General features: G+C 40.3%; 1 long non-coding RNA gene across 1 annotated transcript; it reads left to right on the top strand.

Annotated features, from left to right (window-relative positions):
* The first annotated feature begins 639 nt into the window (after nucleotides 1–639).
* Nucleotides 640–26,568, top strand: LOC131394483 (uncharacterized). Its single transcript, XR_009216143.1, has 3 exons — nucleotides 640–725; nucleotides 25,658–25,745; nucleotides 26,518–26,568. It is a non-coding gene; the product is annotated as an uncharacterized LOC131394483 (long non-coding RNA).
* Nucleotides 26,569–27,331: the final 763 nt, after the last annotated feature.

Genomic DNA, 27,331 nt, shown 5'->3' with positions numbered 1-27,331 from the left:
CAGAGTCAAAACTCATTTCAGGAAGGCTTCTCTTTTCTTTGAATATAACTTACTGTTTTTTATAGTTAAAATAGTGAAGTCCAGAAACAAAGTAAAAGTATTTGGATTCTTCTGTATATTTTTTACTACTTTTTTTCCCCTGCTTTCCTTGGCCATCAGTACCCTACCCAGTAAATAAAATTGATGTGTGTTTGGGAGAAATTCTTATAACAGTCATTTTGTTCTCAGCATACCTGTAAGTCATTATTTTTATTGGTTCCAGCCATGTGTGGTGGGTACCAGAGCATGAAGGCTGGTTTACCTGCAGTCACCGCTGCGTGTGTTTTGTGTCCTAGCTAGAAAGAGTGACACCCAGCTGAGAAGTAGGAATTATTAGAGTTAATAAACTCTTCACTGTCTTGGGCCCACAGTCGTCAGTTCTAAAATTCTTTTATAATAAGGCCTTTTTATTTTCATCTTTTAAAATAAAATTGTGAATTTTGTTTTTACTAGGCCCGGGATTAGTGACCTGATATCTTAATAACATTTTTTAAAAGGAATGAAACTTCATTTTCTTATCAGGCCTGATAACTTGAATGAAAGTTGTATCAAATTCTTTATAACAGAAATATGTGACTTTTGTTTTGAATCTTCGCTTTTCTCCCTGATACAGGATTCTAGTATAATTGACTTCTACCCTGAAGATTTTGCTATTGATTTAAATGGGAAGAAATATGCCTGGCAAGGTAAAATTTAGACATTATTCCTTTTTTTTTTTTTTTCTAAGGTGAAATTTTATTTATTTATTTATTTATTTTTGCTGTTGATGTTTTAATGGTTTCTAACATTGTGAAATTTTGGGTTGTACATTTTTGTTTGTCCATCACTATATATATGACTCCCTTCACCCCTTGTGCCCACCCCCCACCCCCCACCTCCCACCCCCACTGCCCCTGGTAACCACAGTCCAGTTTTCTCTGTCCATGTGTTGGTTTATATTCCACATCTGAGTGAGATCATACAGTATTTGTCTTTCTCTTTCTGGCTTATTTCACTTAACATAATACGCTCCAGGCCCATCCATGTTGTTGCAAATGGGACGATTTTGTCTTTTTTTATGGCTGAGTAGTATTCCATTGTGTATATATATACCACATTTTCTTAATCCAATCGTCAGTCAAGGGACACTTAGGTTGCTTCCACTTCTTGGCTATGGTGAATAATGCTGCAATGAACATAGGGGTGCATAAGCCTCTTTGGATTGTTGATTTCAGATGCGTTGGATAGATTCCCAGTAGTGGGATGGCTGGATCATAGGGCATCTCTATTTTTAATTCTTTGAGGAATCTCCATACCGTTTTCCAAAGAGGCTGCACCAATTTGCATTCCCACCAGCTGTGTATGAGGGTTCCTGTTTCTCCACATCCTCTCCAACATTTGTTGTTTTTTGTCTTGGTGATTATAGCCATTCTAACAGGTGTGAGGTAGTATCTTAGTGTTGTTTTGATTTGCATTTCCCTGATGATTAGTGATGTTGAGCATCTTTTCATGTGCCTATTGACCATCTGTATATCTTCCTTGGAGAAGTGTCTGTTCATTTCCTCTGCCCATTTTTTGATCGAGTTGTTTGTTTTTTTGTTGTTCAATTGTGTGACTTCTTTATATATTATGGAGATCAACCCCTTGTCAGATGTATGTTTTGCAAATATTCTCTTCCAGCTGGTTGGTTGTCTGTTCATCTTGATTCTGGTTTCATTTGTCTTATAAAAGCTCTTTAATCTGATAAAGTCCCACTTGTTTATTTTTTCTTTAGTTTCCCTAGTCTGGGTAGGCATGTCATCCGAAAAGATTCCTTTAAAACCAATGTCAAATAGTGTGTTGCCTATATTTTCTTCTATGAGTTTTATAGTTTCAGGTCTCACCTTCAGGTCTTTGATCCATTTTGAGTTAATTTTTGTGAATGGCGATAGCACGTGGTCCACTTTCATTCTTTTGCATGTGGTTGTCCAGTTTTCCCAACACCATTTATCGAAGAGACTTTCCTTTCTCCATTGCATGTTCTTAGCACCTTTGTCGAAAATTAGCTGTCCGTATACGTGTGGTTTTATTTCTGGGCTTTCAATTCTGTTCCATTGATCTGTGTGTCTGTTTTTTGTACCAATACCATGCTGTTTTGATTACTATTGCTTTGTAGTATATTTTGAAGTCAGGGATTGTGATGCCTCCTGCTTTGTTCTTTTTCTTTAGGATTTCTTTAGCTATTCAGGGTCTTTTGTTGCCCCATATAAATTTTAGTATTCTTTTTTCTATTTCTGTGAAGAATGTCATTGGGATTCTGATTGGGATTACATTGAATCTGTAGATTGCTTTAGGTAATATAGACATTTTAACTATGTTTATTCTTCCAATCCATGTGCATGGGATATCTTTCCATTTCTTTATGTCATCATGGATTTCTTTCAATAATGTCTTGTAGTTCTCATTGTATAGGTCCTTCACCTCCTTGGTAAGATTTATTCCTAGGTATTTTATTCTTTTTGGTGCAATTGTAAATGGTATTATCTTTTTGAGCTCTCTTTCTGTTAGTTCATTATTAGCATATAGAAATGCAACTGATTTTTGTAGATTGATTTTGTACCCTGCAACTTTGCTGTAGTTGTTGATTGTTTCTAACAGTTTTCCAACAGATTCTTTAGGGTTTTCTATATATACAATCATGTCATCTGCAAATAGTGAGAGTTTCACTTCTTCGTTACCATTTGGATTCCTTTTATTCCTTTTTCTTGCCTAATTGCTCTGGCCAAAACCTCCAGTAGTATGTTGAACAGGAGTGGTGAGAGTGGGCAGCCCTGCCTCATTCCTGTTCTCAGAGGGAAGGCTTTCAGTCTTTCCCTGTTGAGTATGATGTTGGCTGTGGGTTTGTCATATATGGCCTTTATTATGTTGAGGTACTTTCCTTCTATTCCCATTTTATTGAGAGTTTTTATCATAAATGGATGTTGTATCTTGTCAAATGCCTTCTCTGCGTCTATTGAGATGATCTTGTGGTTTTTATTCTTTGTTTTGTTGATGTGATGTATCACGTTGATTGATTTGCGGATGTTGAACCATCCCTGTGTCCTTGGTATAAATCCCACTTGATCATGGTGTATGATCTTTTTAATGTATTGTTGTATTTGGTTTGCCAATATTTTGTTGAGGATTTTTGCATCAATGTTCATCAGCGATATTGGCCTGTAATTTTCTTTCTTTGTATTGTCTTTGTCTGGTTTTGGTATCAGGGTCATGTTGGCCTCGTAGAATGATTTAGGAAGCGTTCCATCTTCCTCTTTTTTTTTGGAATAGTTTGAGAAGGATGGGTATTAAATCTTCTTTGAATGTTTGGTAAAATTCACTGGAGAAGCCATCTGGTCCTGGAGTTTTATTTTTTGGGAGGTTTTTGATTACTATTTCAATCTCTTTACTTGTTATTGGTCTATTCAGATTCTCCATTTCTTCTTGGTTCAATTTTGGGAGGTTGTATAAGGCTACGAATTTATCCATTTCTTCTAGATTGTCCAATTTGTTGGCATATAATTTCTCATAGTATTCTCTTATAATCCTCTGTATTTCCATGGTATCCGTTGTAATTTCTCCTCTTTCATTTCTAATTTTATTTACTTGAGCCTTTTCTCTTTTTTTCTTAGTAAGCCTGGCTAAGGGTTTGTCGATTTTGTTTATCTTCTCAAAGAACCAACTCTTTGTTTCATTAATCCTTTCTACTGTTTTTTTGGTCTCAATTTCATTCATTTCTGCTCTGATTTTTATTATTTCTCTCCTTTTGCTGGCTTTGGGCTTTGTTTGTTCTTCTTTTTCTAGTTCTGTTAGGTGTAATTTAAGGTTGCCTATTTGGGCTTTTTCTTGTTTGTTAAGGTGGGCTTGTATCGCTATGAGTTTCCCTCTCAGGACCGCTTTTGCTGCATCCCATATGGTTTGATATGGCATGTTATCATTTTCGTTTGTTTCCAGATAGTTTTTGATTTCTCCTTTAATTTAATCAATGATCCATTGGTTGTTCAGTAGCATGTTGTTTAATCTCCACATTTTTGTCACTTTCCCAGTTTTTTTTTCATGGTTCATTTCCAGTTTCATAGCCTTGTGGTCTGAAAAGATGCTTGTTATGATTTCAGTCTTCTTAAATTTATTGAGGCTTGCTTTGTTTCCCAACATATGGTCTGTCCTAGAGAATGTTCCATGTGCGCTTGAGAAGAATGTGTAGTCAGCTGTTTTTGGATGGAGTGCTCTGTATATGTCTACTAGGTCCATCTCTCCAGTTTGTCATTTAAGTCTACTATTTCTTTATTGACTTTTTGTCTGGATGATCTATCCATTGCTGTAAGTGGGGTGTTAAGATCCCCTACTATTATTGTGTTGTTGTTGATGTCTCCTTTTAGGTTTGTTAATAGTTGCTTTATGTACATTGGTGCTCCTATGTTGGGTGCATATATATTTATAAGTGATATGTCTTCTTGATGGAGTGTCCCTTTTATCATTATATATTTCCCTTCTTTGTCTTTCTTAACCTGTTTTATCTTGAAGTCTACTTTGTCTGATATGAGTATGGCAACACCTGCTTTCTTTTGTTTGCCATTAGCTTGGAGTATTGTCTTCCATCCTTTCACTCTGAGCCTGTGCTTGTCTTTAGTGCTAAGATGTGTTTCCTGAAGGCAGCATATTGTTGGGTCTTGCTTTTTAATCCATCCTGCCACTCTGTATCTTTTGATTGGAGAGTTCAATCCATTTACATTTAGGGTAATTATTGATATATGAGGGCTTAATGTTGCTGTTTTGTCACTTATTTTCTGGTTCTTTTGCATTTCCTTTGTTTCTTGTCCCATTTGTTTTGGACTGCCAATTCGGTTTGGTTGTTCTGTCTTATGACTCTTCTCATGAAGGTTTTTGAGGTAGTCTAAACATGGTTGTTAAGAACAAGTAAATTAAATAGATCTAAGTAGGATAAAAAGTTTTATGTGAACTTTTAAAATAGCTTCCCCAAATCTTTTTGGTAACCTGAAACTTTACAGTTTTGCTAAGTTACGTTAAATGATGAGTTAAGTTAAATGCATTGAATATTTAGATCATTTCTAAATAAGATAAAATACTGAAATATTAATTACTGAACATAGGTTTATCCACATTTTGCTTTACAAAGGAATTCAAGATATTTGGGCCTATTAGTAGACATGTGTTGTGCCACACTGAGAAATTTACTACAAGAAAGCACGTTTCCAAAAATTATCAACAGTATTTATAAATTTACCAAGCCACAGAATGCTATTATAAAAGACAGTTCATAATTGTTTACTTCTTTATTTTCACTAAAAAACTAAGGTTTTTTAGTGTTAAAAAATTCTAACATATGTGATTTAAACTACTAGAAGTAATAAGGGAAACATGTCTGTAAGCTAGGAAAGTAGGGTATCTGTTTTTGATAGGAGAAGTTATGAATGGAGATGCATTTTCTGAGGGAAAAGAAAGTAATTTTGTCCTAAAGTGAGGCTGGTTATTTCAGGATGGGAAGGAAGAGAATAAGGACTAATTAAATAGAAAATTGGGAAGAGAGAAAGGGAGAGAGAGAATCTTGCATTGTGTAAAGTTGGCTAAAATCAAATGAATTTATTATAAGAGACATAAAATTAAGTTTTAAAATCAGCAATGTACTTATGTAAAACTAGAACATAATTTTCTTTCATCTGATAAAAGGACAAGGTTTTCTTAGACTTTTAGTCTGCTCCTGATTAGAGATTTCGAAAGGTTTTTCTTTACCTCTTAAGTAATCTGCTTAGAAAACAAAGAATTTGTGACCTGTCAAAATAATTTCCTGTGCTATCTTTATCAGGTCTTTGATTACTACTGAACCTTCTTTATTAAAAGAGTTAAGGTTTTTGACAATTGGGTAACATTCTATACTTGCATGTGAAGTCTTTAGTTGTCACTATGGTTAAATAGATAACTAGGTATTGTTACACAGTGTCCTATGATCCTATTTGACCAAGTGCTCAAAAACCGTTCTTATTTTTTTGACAAACTTCCCAAAAATCAATTCTAAATGAAGTCTTTTTGACCTCAAATTAACTTTGGGATTTTCCAGAGGGTTCCTGGAACATCTCAAAAGATTTGTTTTCTCTCCTTGCAAAAAGGGAGATGTTAAACTAATTAGGCTTATTTGATATGTTAAATCATATGGGAAGCATTGTCAAATAAGAATTAGTACAAAGCCTCCTTTATGGAGTATTCGTATAGGTACAGGTATGTTATAAGTGTTCCAGAAATTATATGAAATTCCTAATGTCTAGTACATCCTGGTATAATGTTATCAGTCATAATTCCAGTTATTATCTTAAAATGTTGCATGTTACAGAAATAACCAAATTTCCTTGTCAATTCCATTATAATGAACTCCCATCAGATCTTTAACAAAGAGCATCTTTAAGACTTTTCACAGACAGTTATTGTTTTACTCTGATGTTTTGCAAAAGTGTTCCCACAAAAGTACTTCATCTTCAAGGAGATTCATGGAAAGGGCTTTTGACAAGTTCAAGTTTTTAATAACTTTAAAATCATAAAACTGAACTGGATAAGAATTTCCAGAAATAATGGAAAACTGGATTCTCACAGAACAAAAATTAATCACACGGGACTGACTAAACTGAGGAGGATGATTAAAATTTTAATAACTTTTTCTTTGAAATATTACCAGTTCCTTGATATTTTATTTTTCCAGATTTAAGGAAACATTTTCTCCTAAGGTGTCTATGAATACCAGCAATTTGGTAAAGTACACCCTTTTAAATAAAGATGAATCATTTACTTTTTCTCCCTACTTGATCTCTCCACAATTCAGAAACTCATGAGTATTCTTTTTAGGGCAATATAGTTATTTGCATAAGTTCAGTAAGAATCTGTTATCCTTGTAACAGAACACAATTGAACACATTGGTTATATTACTAAGGCTTTGACTAGAATGCCATATTTCGGGGAGATGTACATAGATTTGGAGATGCCCAGAAACCTTTAAGAAACTAAAGTTGGCTTTATGGAGCCAATAAAGCCCCTTGGAGAAATCAGCCTGATATCTTGCTTACAAAGTTCCAGCAAACAGTCTTAAAAAGAGCTTATACGGTCAATCACTATTCTTCCTGCACTTATGAAAATAATCCGGATGAGTTTAATACAAAGCAATTAGTTTTACTGTGATTATCTTTGATAAAAGGGGAGTAAAAATAGAGAGAAAAATTATGCTTGCATATTTGTCTACATAAGATTCTAATCCTATTATCTCTTTGAGGTTTTGCTATATATCTGTAAACTGGACTGGATCCTGAATTCTTCCAGTTTCCTAAAATATCTGGCTATGAATCTCCAAACTAGCACTTCTAATTTTCTCCTACCCCTCTGAGTCGGAATCACTCAGAACAAAGACTGCCCTTGGATCTCCTTGGAAGGGACTATACCAGCTCCTCCTCACCACCCAGCTGGCAGTCAAACTCCAGGGACTTGAGGCTTGGGTACACTTCTCACAGATGAAAAAGCCTCCACCTGACACCTGGTCCTGTACAGATGCTGAAGACGTCCTAAGCAAATTGACGAGGAAGAGAAGTAGCCAACATCAAGGAAGACTTGCTTCCTCCCAAGAGGCCAGATCAAGATTTCATACTTTAACTAAACGTGAAACCCTGTCCTCTTCTCTTCCTTTCTTTATTCTGACATGGGCCTAGAAAGATAATGCCATCATCTGTATCTCCTAGGCCATTGCTAAGGGGGGTCACTTTTCAGACTGCTTCATTTGTCATCAAAAAACACATCTGTCCATAATGCTAGAGACCCCCTGGTCCCTTTCCCTGTCTCTGGTTAACAACCCCAAACTTAGGGAACTTTGCATCCAGGATCTATGCAAAGAAAGGGACACAGGCAAAAATCACCAGAATAAAACCATCTGTATGGTCTACAGACACTTAAATTTCACCAGCCTCCAAGGCTGTCACCTTTCCAGTCCTGAGCCACAGATTCAAACGGGAATTACTAGGAGGCATTCATGATTCAGGATTCTCTTCCTTTGGCAGAACCCTACTTTCTTGGTTAGAGGTAAATATAAATGAAGCTTTGATTGGAAACCTCCTCTTAACTCTTGGAAAGATTGTAGAATCTGCTGCTAAAGCAACAACCTGCCCAGTAAAAATCCTTAGACTCTCTGGCCAAAGTGTTCTTGATAATAGGAAAGCCCTTGATTATCTTTTAACTGAGCAGGGAGGTGTCTGCGCTGTGGCGAACACCACCTGCTGCTCCTGGATTAACGCTTCTGGGGAAGTTGAAACTCAGTTACATAAGATCACTGAGCAAGACATTTGGCTTAAAAAGGTGACTCCTTCAATTGGGTCTGTCTTTGACTTGTTTGATTTTGATTGGTTTGAGTCTTGTGGACCCTGGCTTTGAGATGCACCCCAGACATTGGGAATTATCCTGCTCATGATAATCATAACAATCTTCCTGGTGTGTTGTGTTCTCTCACAAGCTTTAAATGCATGTTGCCAGCTGCTGACCACCAAACAAATGATCTCGCTAAGGGTGGAACATCAGAAAAGGAACAAAGAGAATGTCTGACTTAGAGATTGTGAACCTGAAGATGTGACCTGTGAATGTCACAGTGATTAAACAAAAAATGTCATGACCTATGGATACCACGCAAAGGATCCCCAAAAGCTGCGAGCAGTAGCTGAGAGTGGTGCTAATGCCTTAAATTTTCATCACATCTCTCAGTTAACATGAGAGTCTGATCAAAAAGGGGTAATGGTTAAAAAAGAGACAGTAGGCCCAAGATGGAGTCACTTGAGCTAAGCCCACGTCACCAAAATGTGACTTAATACCTCATCTAATTGCAGTTTCAACCTCCCCCAGGAAAGTAATCTTAACTGATCAGTCTGGAATTTCTCAATCAGCGCTGTGAGATAATCCTCCTAATAGACCCCTTTTGTCCTTCAAAAGAAGGTGAACTTGCTCGAAAGAATCTTTTTTTTCTGTTCACGACTTCCTTGTCTCACTCCCTCTCTGCCTTCAAAAACCTTTCCTTTTGTAAAGCTCTTTGGAGCTCCTTTCTGTTTGCTAGATGGGATTCTGCCTGATGCATGAATCATCAAATAAAGCCAATTTGATCTTTAAATTTACTTCGTTGAATTTTGTTTTTTAACATCTTTGACCACCACCTCCCATCTTCCCCTCCCCCCAGCCCCTGGCAGCCACCATTCTACTCTCTGCTTCTATGAGTTTCTTCTTCTATGAGTTACTACTGTAACTTCCACATACAAGTGAGATCATACAGTATTTGCCTTTCTGTGTCTGGCTTTTTTCAAGTGTCTAGCAATGCTGATTTGAGGGACTTCTGGCCATGACCCACTGTGAAAAATACATTTTACATCAGCGAGATAGAGGGAAGTGAGCCAAGTTTCAGAAATCAATATTCACCACATGCAGCATCTGATACTTTATAATTATAGTCCTTTTCATTTCTTTTAAAATGCTGGTTGTTACCTACTACGTTGGTTTCATGGCCCCGCCCCCCACCAGTTGGTCATAAGCCGCTGGTTGAAAAATACTGACCTGTAGATACTTTGACTGTGAATAAAACACACAATTCTTTCACTGTGAGCCTGGCATTTAACTGCCCTGATGTGTTTATTTTGGAGATGAGGTGTGTGGCTTGTAAAAAAGGTTGTTAATTCGCTATGCAACTTCAGTAAACTCACTCATCTTTTTAGATTTTGTTTTATTCATTTTTAATGACAAATTGCTTATACATCACATTGGCTTCAGACTCTGTTTCTTAAAACTTTCTTATTTTAATTCACCTTAAGCCCCTTAATACACAATTCACCATCTCTTTTGAGCATGCTAAAGCATTTCAGTGAGTTCCATACTACCACTTAAAACACACATTCCTTGCCCAAGCAGAGGTGCGAAAGTGAAGGTAAGATAGATGCCCCTATAACAACTTTCAATAAATAAAGCAACAGGACATGTAACGAGGTCTCCTTGAAAATTTTTCCAAAGGCAGAACATTTTTCTAGACCCAAGATCGCAAGTGAAACATTATCTATTTTCTGTGGCAAGACGCTAAACCACTTCTTACTTACCCACAAGATGAAAAGTTCTGGCTTCTCATCCAGTCTGGAAGCTTCTCAGAGCTAACAAAAGAGGAAATATGTCGCTTCTCATCTTGAGGTCCAGTTCTTCAAGGAGTCTTGTGGGTGGCAGAGAGGGCTGGGAGTGTTGGGTGGGGAGTTTTCATAATGCAGGGTCTGTTAGTTCTCTTTTCATTCAAGTAATTTAAATAGTACATTACTAGGGTGGACCCTACTAAGGTGCCTCAGAAAACGAACTTGGAAATGGTGATGGTGTCCAACGGGGAAAACCCATAATGAAGAGTGGTGTCAACTTCCATCTACACCAAGAAAATGGGTCCAACTATGTGGAGGCTCCTTTAATATGGTGAACTTCTTAGTGAGAGAGTTGAAGGCCAGGATGTGGAAGAGAGTCACTGTATCTATGTATAACCCAGTCCCTCTCACGGTATCACTTCTCATTTTACCACCTTGGGAAAATGATGTACCATATTCCTGGTCTTTGAGATAAGGTCATCCAACATAATAACACTCATCTACATGGCTGGCAAAATTCCCATTTCCATGGTGTCGTGAAATTTTCTTCTCCTTTGTATTAGAAGAACGTTTTCCGATCCAGCACAAATATGGCAAATATCCCCTAGCTTGACAAGTCAAAATACACACTTAGTGATTTACTCCTTGTCTTGGTTTTATTACATTTATGAAATGTGGCCTTATTATCCCTAACATTAACATCTTCCTTTTTCATTTTCCCATTTATTTTTATAAGTAAATTAGAGCTAATGCAATAAAATATTCAACTAATCACCTAGATCTGGTTGTCTAGGTGGGCTGGCAGTCAGCTTCTCCATGTGAGACACAAAATATTTGCTTTATGTTATACTCAAAATGTTTCTTTTGAATGACAAATGAAAGAGGGTTTATGCCTATAATTGTCAGCTGGGCTAAAGTGAAAATGGTCTGAATATTAAATTGAAATGCTTAACTCCAAGAGAAGTCCCTGAAATTCTGAGCATTTCATGTGCTCACAGCCTAATTCTGCATGTGACAGATTATTTGCACAAACAGATGCAAGAATTCCCCCATTTTCACATGTAGTCCTCCATGCTGACTCTAAATTTGGCCAAGTGGCTGGCTTTGGCCAATGAAACAGCAGCCAACAGGATGTGAACAGAGATTTGAAAAGTGCTTGCACATTGGGGTTTGCCCTTTCTTCCTGCACTTGGAACAACAGGCCCCAGAGGAAGGGGCCTCTGTTGTCCATCATATGGCTGAGCTACTTCTTGAGGAACTCCCATGTCAATATCGTTAGCTCTTTCCTCTTAGATTGGTGTCCAAAGGGCAGCCTGCCGTAACGTGACTGCGCCACTGCTGCCATCAAGGAGTGCAATCCATTTCTCCTTAACTTGAATCCAGACTGGTTTTGGAGTTACACTGTACGTCTTCTGGTCCAGGCTTAAGAGGAGTTGCACCTTCTGTTGTCAGCCTCTTGAAAGCCAGTCTTTGCATAAGGAAGTCTGGGCTTTGCTGCTGGAGAGACGGTGTGCCCTAGAGGATGAGAGGCTGTGTGAGAAGAACTGAGGTGCCCCCTGTCAACAGCCAGCACCAACTGCCAAACATGTGAGCAAGGGGATCTTAATGTTCCAGCCCCAGCCCAGCTCTCAACTGAAGGCAGCCACGTGAGTAACACTAAGGAAGAACATACGGAGGAAGAAATGCCCACCTCAGCCCAACGTACAGACAGAATCATGATATGTTGATGTTTTAAGCTAATAAGTTCTGAGATGGGTTGTTTTGCCACAATTAGAAAACTGATACAACTAGTCCAATTGTGTAGAGAAGGACTCTTTCGTTTCTTACGAGAAGGTGAAAGACTGGCTGCCAGCATTCTGGAAGCAGAATGGAGGAGGAAGGATGGGAGGGGTCCTTATGCATTTAGTATTCATAGTCTCTTCCCCTTTGTTTGGGCTATCTATTGTTGTGCTGCAAAACTTAGTGGCTTAAAATAACAATCATATATTTACTCACAATGTTGCAGTTTGAGCTAGGCTTAGAAAGACAGCTTGTGTTTGTTCTATACGACATCAGCTGGGGAGGCCCACCCAGCTGGAGGATCCAGTTCCATGATGGCTCACTCACAGGGCTGGCGATTGGATGCTGGGAGCTCAGCTGGGCTGTTGGGCAAAGGGCCTGTCTCTGTTCCATGTCGGCCTCTCCATGTGGCTACTTGGGCTTCCTCACAGCATGGCAAGAAGTTCTCAGAAGGAGATAGTGAAGGCTGACAGGGCTTCTCAATGCCAGTGCTTGGAAGTCCCAGGATGTCACTATCTGCATCCTATAGGTTGAAGATAGGCCCAGTGCAGATTCAATGGAGTCAACATGACTCGACCTCTTGATGGGAGCAGCAGCATGCCCGTATAGGGAGGAGTGCAGTTGTCTTGGGGTTATTTTCAGAGATGGTCTTCTATACCCCTGTTTTCAGCACAGCTTCCCTGCCCAAAATTGTGGCCAGTATGTCCCAGTCCAGATTCCCTCTATTTTATAGTCTCTACAGGATCAACCTCTAGTTTCCTGCCAGCATTAGGGAATGGAAGTTGCCTGGTTGCAAAGTGGGAAAAGATTTGGAAATGTAACTGCTTCTCAAACTTTTAATCAATCCTCTTGTTTTTTTTTTTGAAGATTAAGGTATAACATACACAAAGTGAACAATTTTAAATGTATAGATTATCCAAATTATATATATATATTCATCCATGTAACCACCACCAACATGAAAATATAGGTCATTTCCTACACCCCAGAAGACTGTGTATTGTCCTTTCCCAGCCACCCTCCTCTCAGTGGTAACCGCTATTCTGGCTTCTATCACTGTAAATATATTTTGCCTGTTTTTGAATCTTACATAAATAGAATCATGCAGTATGCATTTTTCTGTGTTTGGCTTTGTTTGCTGAATATTATGTCTGTAACACTTTTTATGTTGTTTCATGGAGCAGTAGTTTTTGGGGTGTTTTGCTATATAGCATGCCACTGTATGGAGATAGTACAGTTTGTGTGTTCTACTCTTGCCAATTTTGGGTTATTATGAATATGAACAATCTTGTACATGTTTTTTGGGGGGGCATATGCATTCATTTTACTTGGGTTTATACTTAGTAGAGGAATCGCTGGGTTATACATTAGGCGTATATTTGGCTTTAATAACTATGGCCAAACTATTTTCCAAAGTTGTCCCGTTCTAGGTTGTACCATTTTACACTCCCCCCGGCAATGCGTGAGAGTTCCAGTTGCTGCTGTGCTTACTAACCTTGATCTCATCAGTCTCTCACCTGTAGCCTTTCTGGTGGTCTGTAGTGGTCCAGCCTCCTGATTTTTGCAGCATCTTCACTCTCGCTTCCAAAGAGGATGCTGCTGCTGCTGCTTCCTGAAATGTTTGAGAAATCCATGGTGCAGATTGGGCTGGTTTTGGTTTTTCTGGCTGCCGGCTAAGGGTCTAAGTTTCACATATTTGTTCATTTGCTTTATGATTTGTGAAAATTGGTTGTTGTTTTCTCTTTCCCCATTCTCTCTGTTCTTATTGTGCTTAAAAAATTCCCTTTACTGGGGTTTTACTGGGGTTTCAGCAAAAGTAATGTGTGTTCAACCCTCCACCTTCATTTTGGCCGTGTCCTATGGTACTTAATACACGTCAGTTGAACGCCCTCAAATTACCCTTTCTACTTTTTCACCCATCGAAAGGACCACTATCTTATGGTGATGCTCTTACAGAACCACGAGAAAGAGAGCATGTTCGTTCAGTCGTGGCTAAGAGCACAGGTTCTAATCAGAAAGATTTGTCTCTACCGCTTTGTTAGAAATGTGAGCTAATGCTGAATACTTAATATCTCTAAATTTTGGCTCCTTTCATGTGTAAAATGAGAATGATAATGCTGGCTACCTCATGAGTTTGCAGAGAGGATTCTGTAGAGCACTTAATACAATGCCTGGTCCATAGTAAGTGCTCACTAATGGGTTGACTCCCCCAGGACATTTACATATTTCCTCCCCACAAGATTACTGATATCCACGTTTTCTCATTATAGAAACTTATATAACACACAAGAGCTTAGGCAAGAGAATGAAAATCATCCATACATCCATCACCGAGAGAGAATCACTGCTAACATTTTGAAACATTTTTCTTGTCATATGTGTACTACATTAAATTACTGCCCAAGTCTCTTTAGTGACTGGCTGGGTTCTCTCCATATCTTAGACCATAGTTGGAAAGGCACAAACTCAAACCACACTCACTGGTTTATCAGAGACCCTCTCCCTGCCAACATTAATACCCAGCCGCTCACTGCTAATGTGACAGCAGAAACCATTTCTCTGCAGGATTGGTCATTTCCATTCAGATAGTTCATTAGTCCCGCCCCATCCAGTCTCCTTGTAATTGACGCAGCCGTCACCAGGCTGGCCCACTCGCACTTGCCACGCGGCTTATTCCACTTCCCATTTAGGGATAAGACAGAGCAGGGGCAGCCTGGCTGCACAATGGTTAAGTTCACACTCTCTGCTTCAGCGGCCTGCGGTTCACGGGTTCAGATCCCAGGCGTGGACCGACACACTGCTCCTCAAGCCACACCGTGGCGGTATCCCACATACAAAATAGAGGAAGGTTGGCACAGATGTTAGCCCAGGGACTGTTTTCCTCAAGCAAAAAGAGTAAGATTGGCAGCAGATGTTAGCTCAGGGACAGTCTCCCTCACAAAAAAAAAAAAAAAGAAGAATAAGACAAAACAAAATAACTCTAGGGCAGTGTGTGTGTATAAATGTCCTCATTCACTCTGTGCCTGGTCCTGGTACATCTTTCGTTGCAGTCGAGCACAGAAACAGCATACATATTACTTTCCACATGTCACACCCAGGGCTTTCTGTTGTCTCCTAGAACTCTGTTTTCCTCAATCCTTAACATTTTACACAGCTGGAACTGTATCATATAAACTATTTGGGGTCCTGCTTTTTCACTTATGAATATAAGTGACACATCATTACACAAACCCTTCTTAAATATCACTTTTAATGTTGCACAGTGTTCTAGCTCAGGCATGGACTATAATTGACTTAATCATTCCCCTATTCTTGGCCACTTAGTTGTTTTGATGCTTTTGCTATGAATAATGCTGCAACGCATATCTTCATGCACAAATCTCTGAATTTCAGATTATACCCTTAGGATCAGAAATGAAATTGCTAGGTCAAAAAGAGTGTAAACATGAAAAAAGAAAAGTTTATCGTGGAAAATTTCAAACATGTAGAGAGGAGAGTTAATGAACCCCGTGTGTTTATCAACCAGATTTAACCTGGAATTGACATTTAAAGGAGGATGCCTGCTAAATCAAAATAATGAGTCTCTAGTGGTGGAATTTAGGGCAACAGCTGCTAGTTTAATATGTGTTGGAAAGGAGGCTCTTGTTTGTGGCAGAGGGACCTTCCTGTTAATGCCTCTCAGGTCACACAAAGCAGGTAACCACTTGTTCTACCAACAAGGCTGCCTCTTCCTCGTTGGGCCCCTGTTGATTGACTGAATAACGTTAACACTCTGTGAACTTTACCTGCAAACAGACATCCAGCCAGGAATAAGAGATACTAAAAGGGATTACGCAAACACCAATGAAAATTAGTCTGTAGGCATAAAGTCAAATGGATAAGCATTTTATTAATATCTACCTTTTAAGATAATTACAGTGAGCTCGAGGCCACTCCAGGAAGCTGAGGGAACACAGAGGCATGTAAGGGTATGTCCATGCTTCCTTTCTACCTGGACAACACTCAAGTCTCACGTTTGGGATGGGGAACTCAAACAATAGGTCTCACCCAGACTAAAAAGTTAACCTAATACCATCAACCTGCCATCAATAAAACCATAAATGCTGCCTTGAAGACTCTTAGAAACTTAGTGGGCTCCTTTTCTGATTTGGTTAAACCTGGTGAAAATATCCTAGTATACTGATAGGGTAGACTTCCAGAATTAATCACATCCTTGGGATCTGTTTACACATGTGTCTTTCCCGCTAGACTATAAACTCCTAAGGCAGGAACTGATTCTTACTCAATTTTGAATTTTCCATATCTAATATTGTCTGGGACATAACAGATATTTCATGTTTCTAAAGATTAAAATAAATTTCAAGTGCCCCACTTCTACCTCAATGTTCAATTAAAAATCAAGATCAAGTTAATGGGGTTTTCAAAAATATTTGAGACCAACAAGCTTTGTCTAATTGAACATTGTCTAAATGAAAATGAACTGAATACATAGTTTGTAAATCTTTATATTTTTGATGCATCTTTAAAAGGTGTTGGTAGCAATAAATAAATAAATAAATACCCCTTAAAAATAAAAATAAACCTTTGCATCTCTGTCTTTTTAAAATATGAAATCATAAGAGACCTCCAAGTGACACACATTTCCATTCTGTGCAGGCTTCCCTGTGGTCACTGGCTTGTTTATTTGTTGATTAGATTTTAAAGGGCATTGCTCCTTCTGAGAACATAAGGGATTTTGCAAAGAATCATCAAATCAAAAATACTCTTCAGATCATTTTCATCCTCTAAGAGGGATAAAATAAAGGAAAGTCATGAGGAAATCTAACTAGAAGATGAGATGGGAAGGGCAATGAATATGGGTGGTGCAATTTACTATTGCTGAATTACAAACAGCCAAATGTGCACTTCTGTCTCTGCTCTCAAAGAAATCACGCAATAAGTTTTCTGGTTCTTAACTGAGATACTCCCTGGATATATTATTAACAGTAGTTTTATTACCAATAATTACAATAATAGACCTATTTTATTGAGCACATACTGTGTGCCAGGCACTGTGATAAGCACCTCATGGTAGTGTTTTGCTCAGTAATCTCAACAGTTTTATGAGGTGGTGTAATAGTCAGGTTCACCAGAGAAACAGAACTAATAGGAACCAATAGGATATATAAATATATAAAGAGATTTATTACGAGGAATTGGCTCACACGATTAAGGAGACTGAGAAGTCCCACAATCTGCCTTCTGCAAACTGGAGACCCAAGAAAGCTGGTGGCATAGTTCCACTCTGAGTCTGAAGGTTAAGAACCAGGAAGGCCAACCGTGTAAGTTCTAGACTGAGGTCCAGAGAAGATAAGATGTGCCAGCTCAATCAGTGAGGCAGAAAAAAGGGGCGAATTCCTTCTTCCTCCAACTTTTGTTCTCTTTGGGCCTTCAACAGTTGAAATGATGCCCACCCACACTGGGGAGGGTGATCTACTTTACTGAGTCCACCGATTTAAATAATCTCATCCAGAAACACCCTCACAGAGACACCCAGAAATAATGTTTAATCTCGGCACCCCGTGGCAGTCAAGTTGACACATAAAACTAACCATCTCAGGTGGCTACTATTCTTATTGCCATTTTGATATAATTGAAGCTTAGAGGGGTTGAGTATCTGCTCATAATTCCACAGCAAGTAACAGGAGTGATATTTTATCCCAGACGTGTCTGACTTCAGAGAATTCACTTTCACCCAGCATAGGGTACAGCCTCTACGGAGGCGCCCCATCAAAGAACAATGGTGTTTGGAGATTGAGGTATCGTAGCTCCATTAAGAAACAGCTCTATTTCCCTGATTTCATGTAGCATCACACAACGCATTGAAGATATACCCTATCTCTAAGGACAAGTAAGGCCAAAACTTCTAGACTCTAGCTACAGTTGTAATAGATAGTGATATTCATGCATATATATTCATGAACAGCAGTATTCATGTCCTCTGTCTTGCCAATCTCATGCCAATGCCTCCCATTGACCAAACCTGAAGGGAACCCAGGGATCAAGGGGGCCGTGTGATGCAATTCATAGATGCCAGGCTTCTGAGACACAGAACTAGATGGAGAAGGGAGGCACGTGGATCTGGGAAGGGGACCAAAGAGAATATTCAGCACACCCTGCTCACAGAATGAACCTCTGAACCCATGAGGTTTGCTGCTTGATGGTAGAGAGTAAATAAGACTTAAGAGAATAAAATCCTGGCCCCTTTTCAGCCCCAGGAGTAGCTTCGGCTCAGAGGGAAGGGTGCTAGCTGATCCAGGACAACACTGGGGCCACGGGGAGAGCTATTGTCCCCTTTCATGGATCCACACTAGAGCATTTGAAGAAAAGGCTTACAAGCCATCGAACAGAATATGAGATCAACACTGCAGGATGAGGAAGTTGAGGCCCAACAGGATTAAGTGGCTAATACAATACAGCACAGTTGGTGGGCAGAGCAGGGACTAGACCCCGTCTTCCTGACCCCTGGTGCAGGGTCTTTAACATATTATTAATACTCCATCTTTTTCTAAAGAGGGCTCAAGGCATATCTAGTCCCTGTAAGCCTTCACTTTCTTCTTCACCATCACCAGACACTTCTGGAAATCTCACACAAAGCCACAGTTTTTCCTAAACTTTCCATCACATTTAATTTTAGCACGGTTTCAGCCACAAATGACACAAAAATGGCACCACGTGTCTTTTAATGAAATTAACAGTGGTGCTTTGTGATGACTTAAACGTGTCAGGGAAATTTTATCTAATCGTGTTCGATAGAAGGACCAGCTCTCTGGTTTGTGGATGCAATCACTGAGGGACACTGGTGGGCAAGGGGGTGGCGAGGGACTTGCCATCACCTGCTCAGCTCTCAGGGCAGCTCTGTGGTTGCCTTGTTGCAGGAAAGGGCAGCGTTCTGAGGGAAGCATGTAGTCCTGAGATGACCTGTCACTGACAGCATGCAAAGATGACAGAAAATAGCCTTTGTCTATCTATGCTTTGACTGGTTGTTCGTAAGTAACAATTGTGAAAGATCTAGAGCAATAAAAATGTCCTTCCACCGGAGTTTAATTTAAGTGTTGTCTAGCCAACCTGTCCTTTAAGCTGAGACTCAAAAGAGATTGATTTACGGGCACCAGCAGCTGAGATGTTGGTCAGCAGGACCAGACGCTCTGACTTCACCACTTTCATCAAGTGAGATTCTGGGCTCAGAGCTGAGTCACACAGTATACATGAAGCTTCCTGGCTTCACGGTTTGCTGATCATTTCTCATCAACCATCATCACAAATGCCATCTCTCACACTGAAATGCCCACGCCACTCATCAGAATCCACAGGCGGCTGGGCCAATGACACTGGATAATAGATAGATCTTGATTTTTCAATTGAACATTGGGGCAGAATTGAGCACTTTAATTTCATTTTAATCTTAATAAACATTAAATACCCATTTGTCCCAGACAATATGAGGTACTAGAAATTCAAAATCGAGTAAGAATCAGTTCCAGCCCACTAGGGATTCACAGTCTGGTGGGGGAGACTCGTGTAAACGGAGCCAGGCTATGTGATTGAGTCTATAGTGGAGGTAAGTGCAGGGTACGTGAATCTAGAAAGACTTCATAGAGGAGGTGATGCCTGTGTTGAGAAACCAGGAATGAAGAGTTCCCTGAGTGGATAAGGGGAGGAGAAATTCCAAGTGGGAGAACAGTATGTACAAACACAGCTCATGTGAGAGTGGTGTGTTGAGAAATCAGTAATAATTCAGCACGGGTGGACACAGGGTCTGCTTCAGCATGGCAAGGGATGAGTGTAGTCAAGTCGGCAGAGGACCCATGGGGGACCTGGACCATGATAAGGAGTTTGGGCTTTGTCCTGAATGCAATGGGAGCCATTTAAGGACTTTGGGCAGAGAGTGGCTGGATTAAATGAGTTTTAGAAGGAAGGTTCCTGGGGAATAGGAGGGCAGAACAGAGGCAATGAGGTGAGTTAGGAGGCTGTTAGCGTTGTCCAGGCAAAAAGTCTTGATGGAACGCAAGGGATAGTGGTATGGAGAACATTTAGAAGGTGGAATTTACAAGCCTGGCACTGGGTGGGAAAGGAGGAGATATCTCGGGTGATTCAGTTATCTGGCTCTGGTGACTGAAGGTGCAGTGCTGATTGTTGGGGATGATGGTGATTTGGCTTCGGACACCCCAGGTGGGCAGCACCCATGGGCTGCACCATAGAGAGAGAACCGTGTTTCTGATCCCCTTAGGAGACTCCCTGTCAGGATCTAGTCCCATCCGCTGTCATGGGGAGGCAGGGATCTATGCCTTTGGTAGACTCAATCTAAAGACGACTTGATATTTTTCTTTGTGATACATAATATGATTGAGTAGATGATGTATTGAGAGATGTGTTCCTGTTCTCATCATTTTCAAGGACTGGAGAGAGGTCCATTTTCTCCTGTAGGGTTGGCAGCGTTCTTCTGCTTCTGCCCTTTGCTTTCCCCGAAGTGGGAGTGGAAGCTATGCCTGGCCACCTAGAGCTCTGCCCTCTGCCAGGTCTGGGTCATCTCAGCCTCATTTTAGCCCCTAGTTGTTACAATGGGGCATTGTGAAACACATCCTGCCCCCAGAGGCCACTGAAGGGACAGGCTTAGCTTGTCTATTCACCCAATGTCCCCACAGACATATAAGCACCTATGAGACCCTAAGGGGATATGTCGACCACTTGCCCTGGCCCCCAGTGTTGTTGGAGTTGGCCTCTCGCGTCCACCTCAGCTATTTTTTCTCATCCCTGTAGTGGGTCTGCTGCTCTCCATCCTCCATGGCACACCTCCATCTCCCCTTCCTTCCCGTTCATTAAAAAAACAATCATCTTTTTCCCTACTCTCTCTATCTCTTTTCGCTTCTTTCTCTTCTAATTATCTTGTACATCTTGGCTTTTGAACCAGTGTGTTTGGTCTTTCTAGCCATTACTAACTAGGTCTTTGTGGTCATTAAGTCACATCCTGCTCTGTGTTGTCTGGTTCTTCGGCTGCTTTCTGCTGCTGCCTCCTCGCCCACAGCTCAATGTTCTTCTAGACATGAAGATAGCTAAATGCCACTTTCAGATAAGCCACACACAGTGCCACATGGATCAAATTCAGATCAATAGCTCAGGGATGTATTATGTTGAACCAGACAGAATTGCCCATAGTCAATCATTTTGACCCTCAGTAATGACTTTCATTGACATCAACCTAATAGAACGAGTTCGTTTCCAATGATTAGCTCTACACCCAATCTGTACTGCACACTCACTCATGAGGGGCCAATTATTTCATCACAGGAAACAAGACTCAGGAGAAAATGTTCTTTTCCTTTCTCCTAGTCATACATATTCTAGCTCACTGATTACTTTGTGTTATATCTCTGCTGGCATTGACACATCAAAATTGAATTCCAGATATACATTTTATCCTAGCTGCTCATTCCCACCCACTTATCTTGATATTATGGATGGAGAGTCAGTTCATAAATGTCATCCATAGCATTTGTACTGGGGGCTTACCTACCTCCTTGAGACTTTTTCATTCATATAAAATTCTACCTATGCAACTCAACGCTGACATTCATTTAATTTAGAGTAGTCAATGTATAGCTGTTTAATTTGATGTTATTGGACACTGGTCTTTTAAGCAAGAATGCTTACTATCCTGTGGCTTTTGTTTCTGATGTAATAGAAAATGGATTCCTAGATTATACCTAGAAAATAATAAGAAGCATTATCATTTAGCAGGCTTAAATTTCCCTTCTCCCTCTCTTTTTTGGCTTTTATTAAGTTATGAGTTTATCAAGGTATCTTATTATATAATGTAGCTCAGCATTTTTCCCTAGAAATGTATATTATCTAATTATTTTACAGAAATATAAACTTTACCTGTGACTCCATTTTCCCCAGAGGAGAGAATAAATAAGAAATAAATCTGCCTTGTATTGCATTTATTCAACAAATATTTATGGAGACTTATGGGCCTGGCACTTCCTAATCGTAGGGAACTGTTCTGGGAGTTGGTATTTGGGCTTTCAAAGCAGCTATGCCCTTTTTACTTAATTCAGAGGCACTCAACTTGGGTTGAGCCCAGGCCCCTCCAAGCCACTCCCCCTCCCGGAAGGGATCCTAGCCCATCCTGACAGCCCAGGCAGGATTGAAGAGGATAATTGACAACCAAAATTGGTAACTTGTTTCTATCTCCATAAAACCTTAGGTTAATTTAGGGGCTGGCCCGGTGGCGTAGCAGTCAAGTTCACGCCCTCAGCTTCGGCGGCCCGGGGTTCGCAGGTTCGGATCCCAGGCACGCACCAACTCACCGCGTGTCAAACCATGCTGTGGCGGTGTCCCATATAAAGTAGAGGAAGATGGGCACGGATGTTAGCCCAGGGCTGATCTTCCTCAGCAAAAAAGAGGAGGATTGGCATTGGATGTTAGCTCAGGGCTGATCTTCCTCACACACACACACACACACACAAAAACTTAGTTAATTTAACTTGTTTCTCTTTTTGCTTGAAACTAAGAACAGTGTGAAAAATGTCGAACCAAGAATAATTTCTTTAAGTAGGTGAAATAAATGGGACCTTGAGAGCAATTCTAAGCATTAGACTGGTCTGCCCAAGTTTTTCTGAGTTAACTCAAAAAAGGAAATTTGCACTTAAGTGATTAAATGTTGGCTAATATGATATTTGTCTATTGAAATACCAATTTCTAGAGGGAAGGAGAAAGAAAAATGAAATGCAAATGTGCCAGGCATTTCTTAAGTGAGGTGGCCTGGAATTTTCCTTTTTGATTTGATCCTTGTCTTGTTTGGGTATCAATGTATTAGCCTCATGGTGGGGGTGGGGGAGAAGTGTTTCCTCTTGTTTTTAAAAAAAATTTCTAGAACTGTTTGTATAAGAGTGGAGGGATAAGTTACTTGAGAGTTGATGGCACTTACCACGGCAACCATTTGGCTGGATATTTTTTTTGTAGGAAGATTTTCTACTAATGATTATATTTCTAAGTTTTCAAATCTAACATCATACAATTGTTCATAGTATTCTTGCTCTCTTAACTTTTAAAAACCTCTATCTGGGGCTAGCCCCAGTGGCCTAGTGGTTAAGTTCGGTGCGCTCTGCTTCGGCAGCCCGGGTTCAGTTCCTGGGCACAGACCCACACCACTTGTCTATCAGTGGCCACGCTGTGACGGCAGCTCACATACAAAGTAGAGGAAGATTGACAACATATACTAATTCAGGGCAAGTCTTCCTCAACAACAACAAAAAAACTCTATCTGAAGTTACGTCCCATTTTCATTCTTAATACCATCGATTTGTCCTTTCTATTTTTTCTTCATATATCATGCCAGATATTTTGTCAAATTCATCAACCTTTTCCAAGAATTAATTTTGACGTCATAAGTCTTCTTGAACGTATTTTTGGTTTTCATGTTCATAAAATTCTGTTCTTTTTCTTTATCTGTTTCCTTCATTTTTTAAAAAGTTTTTCTGCTGTTATTTTTCCAATGTCTGAAGATGTGTACTTTTCTCACTAATTTTCAGGTAAAAATAAGCATTTAAAGCTAAAGCTATTGTGCCGGCCCCGTGGCTTAGTGGTTAAGTGCGCGCGCTCTGCTACTGGCGGCCCGGGTTTGGATCCCGGTCACGCACTGACACACCGCTTCTCTGGCCATGCTGAGGCCACGTCCCACATATAGCAACTAGAAGGATGTGCAACTATGACATACAACTATCTACTGGGGCTTTGGGGGAAAAAAAAAAGGAGGAGGATTGGCAATAGATGTTAGCTCAGAGCCAGTCTTCCTCAGCAAAAAGAGGAGGATTAGCATGGATGTTAGCTCAGGGCTGATCTTCCTCACACACACACACACACACACACACACACACACACACACACACAAAATAAATAAATAAAATAAAGCTAAAGCTATAAATATATCTCCAAGTACTGTTTTCACGGCATTTCACAAGTTTTGATTCATTATCAGACAGTTCTTCTTGGACCTATGGGTTACTTAGAATGCATTTCAAACTTTCAAATATTTAGACAGTTTTATTTGTCTTTTTATTATTGATTTATATCATAATTGCATTGTGTTCCAAGAACATAGTCTATATGGTACAGATTCTTTGAATTTTGTTGATACTTGTTTTATGGCTTAGTATATGATCAATTTCTATAAATGTTCCATCCATGTGTGTTTCTAAAGATTTTGTATGCTCTAGTTGTTGGGTGCTAAGTTTTGTGCCCATGAAATTAAGCTTTGATTGTTAGATCCACGTGTAATTGAAAGAAGTATGTTGTAAGTTCCCACCACAATGGTGGATTTGTCAATGAATTCCTACAGTTCTATCAATTTTAGCTATTTTGCTATTTTGAGGCTATTTAAAAACTTTGTTATGGAAATTTTCACACACAATCCAAAATAGAATCTAGTCTAATGAATCCCTTCACCCACTCTCTGTCCATGTATCCATCATCCCTCACCCAGCTTTAGTTACCAACATTTTGCCATTCTTGTCTCATCTGTTCTCCTTACCATTTTTGTTGTTGGGATAGTTTAAAGCAAATCCCAGATATGACATTTCACTCCAATAATTTAGTATGTTTCCCTAATAGATAAGACTTAAAACACATAATAAAATATGTTGGAGCCACTGTGTCAGGTGCCCACAAAGGAAGAATCGCTCGATCCTAGTGAGGTGAACCTCCATGGTTTTCAGGCTCTCCTTTGAAAAGCTGACCCCCTCTCCAGTTTAGTCGCATGTAGGAAACAGCTGCTATGATGTCTTGTATCCAGTGAGTGCTCAATAAGTGTTTGTGACAACTACTTACTCACTGGAATCTCTAGGAATGGCCTTGGGAAGTGGAGATTGCTCACAGCTAGCAACTCTATAGGGTGAAATACTTTGGCAAGGCCCCAAAGTCTTGATATTATCCTTGTTCTTTTCCTGCCATGCCGAGCACTTGGTAGAGGCTAAGCAGGGCCCTTGGAAGTTTTGGGAAATGGGAGTAACAGGGTGAAGAGTTGATGTCAAATACCACCATTAATCAAATCCATGCATACAGCCAAACCTTCTAATTCATACTGGAATTTTGCTGAATGAGACATGGCTTACAACAAGTGTTCTCTCAGATGGGTCTTAGATAAGCCCTATTTACTACAAAGGTTTTATATATATGGAGCACCTAGCATGTTACAGGCACTGTACATGGCACTGGGAATGCTCATGGAGCCCACAGTGTAGACGGGGCATGACTGTTATATACGCATCCTAATTGAGTTCAATGGGACACATGCTCTGAAGGAACATAACAAGACTTGATCTAGACTGGGGTGAGGGAAGGCTTCACTGCAGACATGGTCTTGAAGGAGCTCTGAGGGACGAGTTGAGTTAAAGGCAAAGCTGGCAGTCATGGCAATGGCGAGATGAGCTCGGGCAAGGGCAAGTGTGGTGAGGACCTTGCAGAGAGGGACTGGGTTCTGGAACACAGAGCAGCAGGGCGAGTGTTGACAGCCAAGACTGGAAGATTGGGGTCAGGGGTTTGGTCTTTATCCTAACGACGATGATGATGATAAGGACGATGCACTGTTCTGAGCACTTCACATATGCTAACTCATTTAATCCTCAAAGCTACCCTGTTCAGTGGATATTATATCATCCTCCTTCTGCAGGTGGGGAAACAGATACAGAGCTGCTATATAATCGTGCCCCAGGTCACCCAGCTGGTGAGCCACACACCCACGTGGGCTGGATCCAGAGGTGAGGCCTTCCACCACCATGCTGGACTGTCTTTACAGGGTTTTAAGCCGAAGAATGACACAAAAACAGGTTTTGGGGGCTGGCCCGGTGGCTTAGTGGTTAAGTTCGCGCCTCCACTTCAGTGGCCCAGGGTTCATGGGGTCAGATCTCGGGTGTGGACCCACGCACTACTCATCAAGCCATGCCGTGGCAGCATTCCATATACAAAAAATAGAGGCAGATTACCACAAATGTTAGCTCAGCAACAATCTTCCTCAAGAAAAAAGAGGAAGATTGGCAGCAGATGTTAGCTCAGGGCCAGTCTTCCTCACCAAAAAAACAAAAAATGAAAAACAGGATTTTTTATTTTTTAAAAAAATTTCCTGGTTGCTGAGTGGAGAGCGGACTAAGGGAAGACGGAGCAGGAAGTTAGGAGGCTTCTGAAGAAGTCAAGGCGAGAGATGATGAGGGCTTGTGCCAGGGTCGTGGCAGCAGAGGGGGAGAGTAGTGGGAGGGCTTGGCAGCTCCGGCAGGAAGGGAAATGGCCAGGATTGGTGAATTGCTGTGGAAAAGGAAGGCGAGGGAGTGGTCAAGGCTGGCTCCTGGCTGTCTGGCACAACTGTGAGCCCTTCCACCGGGCTCCAGAACACGAGGCGCTGAGCAGAGAGCATGAGCCGACCTGGGAGAGAAGGGATTCAGCAGAGTCTGGTAGACAGAGAGCTAGTGGGGAACATACGCGCCGTGAGGCAGGGCTGTGTCTGTTTTATTCACCATGGGTTTACTGTCTCAACAGGCATCCTACTGATTAGTATGTAGCAGGCGCTCCATAAATATTGGCTGAATTAATGGAAGAACAACAAAAAATCTGTGTCCTCAACCCACCAGCTAAGTAACGGTGAAGCACTTCGCCTCTGTAGATGAAACAATCCCTGCACTGCCGTCCAGTCTGAGGCCAGGCTTGTTCTGTGTTCTGAAAACAGCACACACAGCCTGTGACGTCCTGGAGTCGGCTGGTACTGCCTCATGACAGCTGATGGTTAAATTTTCAAGAATCTTGAGGGCTGATTGTTAAACACAGTTATTATTAAACATTAAATTGCTACTTACTGCGCATCTCTTTCCAACTCCTCATTGGGTGGCATTATGTTGATTGCTTGAAACTGACTCTGCTGGGAATATTTACAGCATGGAAATCAGTCAAAGCCAAAAATCAGGGGTTGATTTGGTTTTGTTTATTGTTTTGAGTCCAGGCTCTGGACTTAAGAAAGTGCTGGAGACGATGTTAATAATGCAATTTAAATAGAAAAGTGTATCATGTCCATAGCCATTATATCGTGAATAGCATAAAAAATCGAGGAAATTTTCTTCCAGTATTCGAAAACCATTATCCAATTTAGCAAAGAAAAAAAAATATATGAAATTACTTATATCATTAATGTACAAGTAAAGTTCTGACATTTCACTGAACACACATCTTGGTTGTTTCGCTACTGTCTCGCTCATAAATGTAAATGAAAATATCAATCAACATTCGTGTTGGAATTACATTTGTTTGTCAGTTGCAACTATATATTGGCTATGGACACAAGCATTTGGCGACAATCAAC

The sequence above is a fragment of the Diceros bicornis genome, chromosome 30 (assembly GCF_020826845.1).
Source record: "Diceros bicornis minor isolate mBicDic1 chromosome 30, mDicBic1.mat.cur, whole genome shotgun sequence".
In the NCBI taxonomy this organism is placed as follows: Eukaryota; Metazoa; Chordata; class Mammalia; order Perissodactyla; family Rhinocerotidae; genus Diceros; species Diceros bicornis.
This window is presented reverse-complemented; position numbering and strand designations above follow the sequence as displayed.